Source organism: Elephantulus edwardii, unplaced genomic scaffold (assembly GCF_000299155.1).
Source record: "Elephantulus edwardii isolate Elephantulus edwardi_28Jun2011 unplaced genomic scaffold, EleEdw1.0 scaffold00014, whole genome shotgun sequence".
Lineage (NCBI taxonomy): Eukaryota > Metazoa > Chordata > Mammalia > Macroscelidea > Macroscelididae > Elephantulus > Elephantulus edwardii.
This window is the reverse complement of record NW_006399764.1, coordinates 26,377,907-26,384,271: the sequence shown is the minus strand read 5'-3', so window position 1 is coordinate 26,384,271 and position 6,365 is coordinate 26,377,907.

The window sequence follows — 6,365 nt, the reverse complement described above, 5'->3', positions numbered from 1 at the left end:
GCCGCCCGCGGGTGTGCGGCCGGGTGGGACCTGGGAGGCGGCGCGCGGCCCCGGCGAGGAGGGCAAGGTCGCTCTGGCACCAGGCTCTTCTGGTCTGACAGGCTCCGAGCCGGGCCGGGGCCGGGTTTTCGCAACACCCTTGGCTCGTGAAATGGGAAATTGTTTGCAGGGAAGGCCCAGCGGCCTGCATTCACGTTCATTATTCCACCCGCTCTTCAGTGAAAGGAAAAGAGGAAAGTAAAAGCCGTTTATGTGGGGCTGCTTGCCCAAGGTTGGCGGGTTCGAATCCACCAGCCGCCAGTATGCAAGTCAAAGATGAGGCAAACCTGCCCCGTAAAAGGTTTGGTTTAATTGTTTATTCAATTCACCGACCGTCTATCTGTCTTGCCAGTTTGTTGTACTGTGGTGGCTTTCCTGCAGCTGGGGTACTGGAAGCTGTGTCACTGGTGTGTCAGGTACAATGGAGACAGGTTACAGTCGAGGCCCAGGATAAAGTAGGAAGAGCTGATGAGCGACATCTGAAAATTGGGCCGTGATAGGCCTATGGGTCACAGTCATTTCCAGTGCAATGCAGAAGATGAGTCCCCAGGTTAGGAAACACTTAAAATGCACCATGACCTTAACAGCTGGAACCTGCCAACCACGTGCGAATGACACACAGCCTGACATCTTTTGCTCTGACCTCCACTGGGTGCCATGAACTGGAGCCAGCTTGATACCAACCGGTGGCAATTTAGTGAACGTCTGTCAGGAGCTATGCTGAGCCTTTTGCTTTTAATTCTCGGAAAAAAAGACAGAAAAGGAAATGTTTTTCATTCCCATTGAACAGCTAAGGCACTTGCAGGTGACAGCGGTAGAATTGAAACCTAATTCCCTGGGCTTCCACTCCCAGATACAGCACTTTGAAAGTTCAAAGCAGTTAGCCCTCCGCTAGTCATGTAGCAGGGACTCTCTGGGCTAGTGGGTCCGGAGCTGCACTGCCAACCCAAAGGCAGACAGTTTGAATCTATCGGCTGCTCTATGGAAGAAAGATAAGCAGTTTCCTCCCCTTCCATGTGATTGACAGACTCTGAAAACCCTCTGGAGGGTCAACTATGCGTCAGTTCCTGCTTGACAGCTGTAAGTGTGAGTGAAGCCTGGACTAGGGAGCTGTCGTGATTTAGTTCAAAGGGAAGTTGGACTGCTAGTCCAAAACCCCCTCCTTTTTCTGCTGTTCTAATCCACTGGCCGCTCGGTGGGAGAAATAGGGCACACTCCTCTTGTGCAATTTATAGTGGCCAGAAACCCGCTGGAGGGTCAGCTATGAGTAAGCTCAAACTCTATGGGAATAAGAGAGAGAAGTATGTAATAAAAACATTTCCCAAGTGAATGCAAGATGTAAGGTGTGTATGCCAACAGCATGATTCCAGCCCTGTGTGATCCTTCTGGTCTGTGAGCTCCCTATGATCAGGGACCATGTCCACCTATTCATTTACTTGTCTTCATGCCTCCAGGGGAGATCTGGTAGCACTGTGGGTAAGGCATTTGGCTGCAGTGATATGAACCCAGCCAGGTGCTCTATGGAAGGAAGCAGTCTGCTGCCACTGAGATTTACAGTTTCAGCAACCCACTAGGGCAACTCCACTCTGTCATATCTGGTCACTACGACATGTCATTGAGTGAAGTTGTGGTTCGAGGGTCTCCAGTACTTAGCCCTGTATTGTGCCCATGGCCATCACTCAGTACATATTTATTGAGCAAGCAAATGAAGAAATATTTTTATAAAAGAGCCCTAGTGGTCCAGTGGAGCAAGCATTGGGCTACTAACTAAAACAATGTGTTTTGACTCCACCAGCTACTCACTGAGAGAACAATGTGGCCAACTTTCCTACAGGGTCCAGGAGATGTGTTGCATTGGGAAAGTCTGCAGTCAGGGACCTCTCCAAATAGTTGAGGAGCAATGATAGTAGTTTGAGGATTAAGGTGTACCTAATTCAGACCATGATCTTTGCTATGCTGCCGAGAGCTGGACGATGACTAAGGATGACAGAAGCAGGATTGGTGTCTTTGGGCTGTGGTGTTGGAGCGGAGTACTGAATATCCCATAGACTGCCAAAAGAACAAAGAGGTCTTGAAGAAGGTGTAGCCAGAGTGCTCCTTGGAGGCAAAGATGATGAAGTGTCATCTCACATATTTGGGGCATGTTGCTAGGAGAGGCTGTTCCTTGGAGAAGTTTGGAAAAGCGGAGGGACAGTGGAGAGGAAGACCCGTATCAAGGTGGACTGACACAGTACCTGCAGCAATGGACTTGAGTATGTCAGAGATTGTAAGGATGATACGGATAGGACAGGATTCAGATCTATGTTCACAGCGTTGCTATGCATCGTACTCAACTTGACGGCATCTAACAACAACAACAACAGGGTCCCTAAGAGTCAGAATACGCTGTCAGAGTTGAGGGCAAAGAAGATAAGGCAGGACACTGAAAGTGGCAGTGGCTGGTGGTCTAAGTAGAATGAAGAGGGAAGATTTCTCTGAAGTGGCATTTGAGGGGAACAAAGGGAAGCAGAGAGCCAGGGAGTGTGGGAAGAAGCCACCGGTAATTTTGAGCAGTGGAAGGACATGCTTTAATTGATATTTTAGATGGTCCCTCAAGGTCTGGTCCCATGCAGAGTAGCACCATGACCACACCTGGATAATAACATTAGCTGATTAAAGATTTTCTGGCTTTTGAAGTGTTTGAAGTTGCTTCTGACCTGGTGTTTTATTCCTATAAAAATTAGGATACAGCGTGCTGAAACACACCCTGTTCTCATATATCAAATCGGTGACAAGGATGGGATTAAAAGAGAAAGGCGTCGGCTGCCCATCTGATAAACCAGGAGTCACTATGGTTGAGACTATTCATCTATCCAGCTTCTCGGCCAATTTTGCTTCTCCTGTGCGTCCCTGCACTATTACTGGTTGACCAGTAGGCAGAGGGATGCCACATGCCCCGTCTGTTTTGCCATTATCCTGTATTTCCAAACAAGTTGGCCAAGGTGAGTGGAGTGAATGGTGGAGAGCCATTGGGACACAGGTGAATTGCCTGCTTCTGTCTCCCACACGGATTGTCTCATAGCCTCTTCTCTTGGTAGAGACAGACCTAGACACCTGGTGAAAGTTCTTGGGACTGAGGTGGGCAGAAGGATGCCTTTTACTGATGTTGTTATGTGCCATTGAGTCACCTGCAATTCGTAGTGACCCACTGCAATTCGTAGTGACCCAATACAGTAGCTCTAAACCCTGCTCTATCCTGTGCCAATCTTATTATCTCTGACACACCTATCCCCACTACCCTACCCCAGTTACTAAATCAATCCATCCAATTGAGGGTCTTCCTCTCCTGTGCTGTCACTCCACCCTCCCAAACATGACGTCCCTCACCAAGGAGTGGTCCTGCCTTGCAACATGTTCAAAGTGTGTCAGACGAAGCCTCAGAAGCCTTGCCTCCAAGGAGCAACCTGGTTTAACCCTCTCCAAGATGAACTTGTTTGTTCTCTTAGCAGTCCATGGTATACTCAATATTCTTCTCCAACACCACGCACCACAGATCAAATACATCAATTCTCCTTCTGTCATCACTAGTCATTGTCCAGCTTTCTGATGCATAGCAAGTAATTGCAAAGACCATGGCCTATATCTGGTGGCCTTGTGGCAAGAAGCTATGCTGCAATCCCGAAGGTGTACGGTTCGAATCCACCAAATGTTCCTCTGGAGAAGGAAGGGCTATCTCCTTCTGTGCCAGACAGATTCTTTTACTAATTGATAAAATAAAATTAAAGGGTCTCCTTGTTTCTAGAACTTCTGTTTCTTTGATAAAGCCCTTCTGGTAATTCCAGCCTGCTCAACTCCCAGTGGAAAGCTGAATCGACAAAAACAGGGTGTTCTAGGAACCCACGGAAGACTAGCTTCACTGAAACTCCATCTGCAAGATAAGAGAAATTGCCAAGAGAATACTGCCCAACCAGGACTGCTGAACCCACCAACAACCTCTGATTATAAACCCCACACTAACAGCAGAGCTGCTGACTTCTAGTCTGAGACCTCAGCCCACATGCATCCAGGTGAAAAGAAACTAGCTTATTGCTTCACTCATAAACTTTGCATGGTTGATTTGAGGACTTCTGGTTTGACTCTAGACTCACCCCTTCTTCCAACATTTTATTTACCTGAAGTTATAATGATATCAACAGGAGGGAGATGCCAAGCCAAGAGATAAGAAGAGATTCTTAAACCAGTTGCAAAAGCAAGAGGCAGATGGCAGAAGCAGGCAGACAAAGGGCGACAGAAGATGAGAAAGCCAATGACTGACTCTTGCTGTGTAATGGGAGCAGTGCTGGGTCTGTGCATCACTGTATGTGTGAGGTGCACGCAGGGCAGTTGGGATTCCAGCTTAGAGTCTTCTCTGCATTCAGAGGTCATGGCGTCAGTCCCTTCAGGGTAAGGATGAGGCCTCAGTGCTGGTGGACAATTAGCTTCCCTGTCCAACTCTGCAGTGGAATGCTCTGTAAGTGAACAGCCCAGACAGCCTGAGAGTTGTTGGTCATGGTGGGAAAGGACTTGAAGTCCAGATCTTTGAGTCTGCTTTCTGACTCTTCTTTTCTACCCGTGGACACTCTTACCAGCCCTTCAAACTGCCTGAATATCCCTCTAGGTCCTTGCATCTGGGGAGCCACATAAGCCACTAGCTGTCACTTGATTCTGCCACATCTGAATCAAGAGTCACCAGAGGAGAACTGGGCTCCAGAAGGTGCCCAATGGCTGATTTTTCCGTAGACAGCCAGCCCTTTCTTCTGAGGCACTTCCAAATGGACTCAAACTGCCAACCTGTTTATTCTCAGTCAAACACATTAAAAGTTTGCACCACCTGCCACACAGTCGTCAGGGGTGGCGAACAGCCTGGCTGTGTTGCCAGCTGAATCCATCATATTGCATTTTCCCCCTCAAGGCCATTTGGAAAACTAGCCTCTCTGGTTTTGGAAGAATATATTCTGGCTTATTTTGGACCCAGAGTTTCACCAAAGTTATAGATAACAATCTGTCATTATACGATTATATTGCCTGGCAGAAGAAACATGAGGATACAAGTAGACATACAGGTAAACAGGTACAGACAAGTTGAAATGACTACACCCATGACCTTGCATCAGTTCAGCAAATGTATGTATCCAGATGGAAAATCCACGTATCTTAATGATCCAGTGCTGTCCTAACAGAGATACGCAAGTGGGTGGCTTTCACGTAGAGAAATGTGTTCTCTGCCCGTTCAGGAGGCTAGAAGTCCAAGTTCAGGGGATCTGCTCTAAGGGAAGTCTCTCTCTCTGTCTCAGTTCTGGGGAACATCCTTGTTTCCTTCAACACCTTAGGCCAGTTCTTCCGAGATCTCCATGAATCTTAGCCTTCCCTGATGCCAAGGGGCTTCCTAGCACAGGGGCCTGCATCTAAAAGGAAACACTCCACTCCTGGTGATTGCTTCTTGGGGATACTGAGGCCTCCAAGACTCAGTCTACCATCCTTCAGTTTAAACTCTTGTGAAATGAGAGACAAACTCCCCTTGCATCCAGTTAAAGCTGTGATGGGATTAAATAAGAATGCATTCCACTCTTAGTCCTTTTGCAATTCTTTGGTTTATCAGATTGTGGGGGATCATTACTTAGCTACCACATTATCATTATGTATGTGTATTTTGAGAGGGCACAATTTAATCCTCTTAACCATAACCAAACACCCTGAGGGGATGAGTCATAAGCTATGAATTCTGTGAAAGAAACAAACACATCATGGGGAAGGCAGAGTCTGACTTCTCCCAGCTTCACAAAGGAGAACTCTCCTCATCAATAACATCCAGTATGTAAAAACAATCCTTTGGTAAGACCCGGTTCCCTGCTCTGCGGCACCTGCTTCTGCTAATCACTGGGTCAATATTTGTTGCAAGAGTTGTGGGGTTTGTTGGGGAAGAGTTGGGGGGTGGTATAAGGGAAGACAAAGGATATATCACAAAATGAAAGCCTAGGTTCAGTCCAGCAACACAGATACTCTGGTTTCCTCAGTGTCCAGCAAGCCTCATCTCATAGCCGTCTCAAGCCAGCTCTTCCTTCTGTCATCCAGAAGTGAAACTTTAACTCTGTCTCTGTCTCCAGGGCTCCATTGGGCTACTCCTCACTACAGTCTCCTTATAATTAAGTTAGTGCTTTCTTTTATGTTGGCCTCACAGCTGTTGATGATGCTGGGGACACGATCAATGGGTGAAGCATGTCTGCAGTTTAGGCAGCTGAACTATGACCCCAGAGGGGGCTATGGCAAAGGATATAAAAGCCATTTTCAAAAGTCCTAAAACAGGGAGG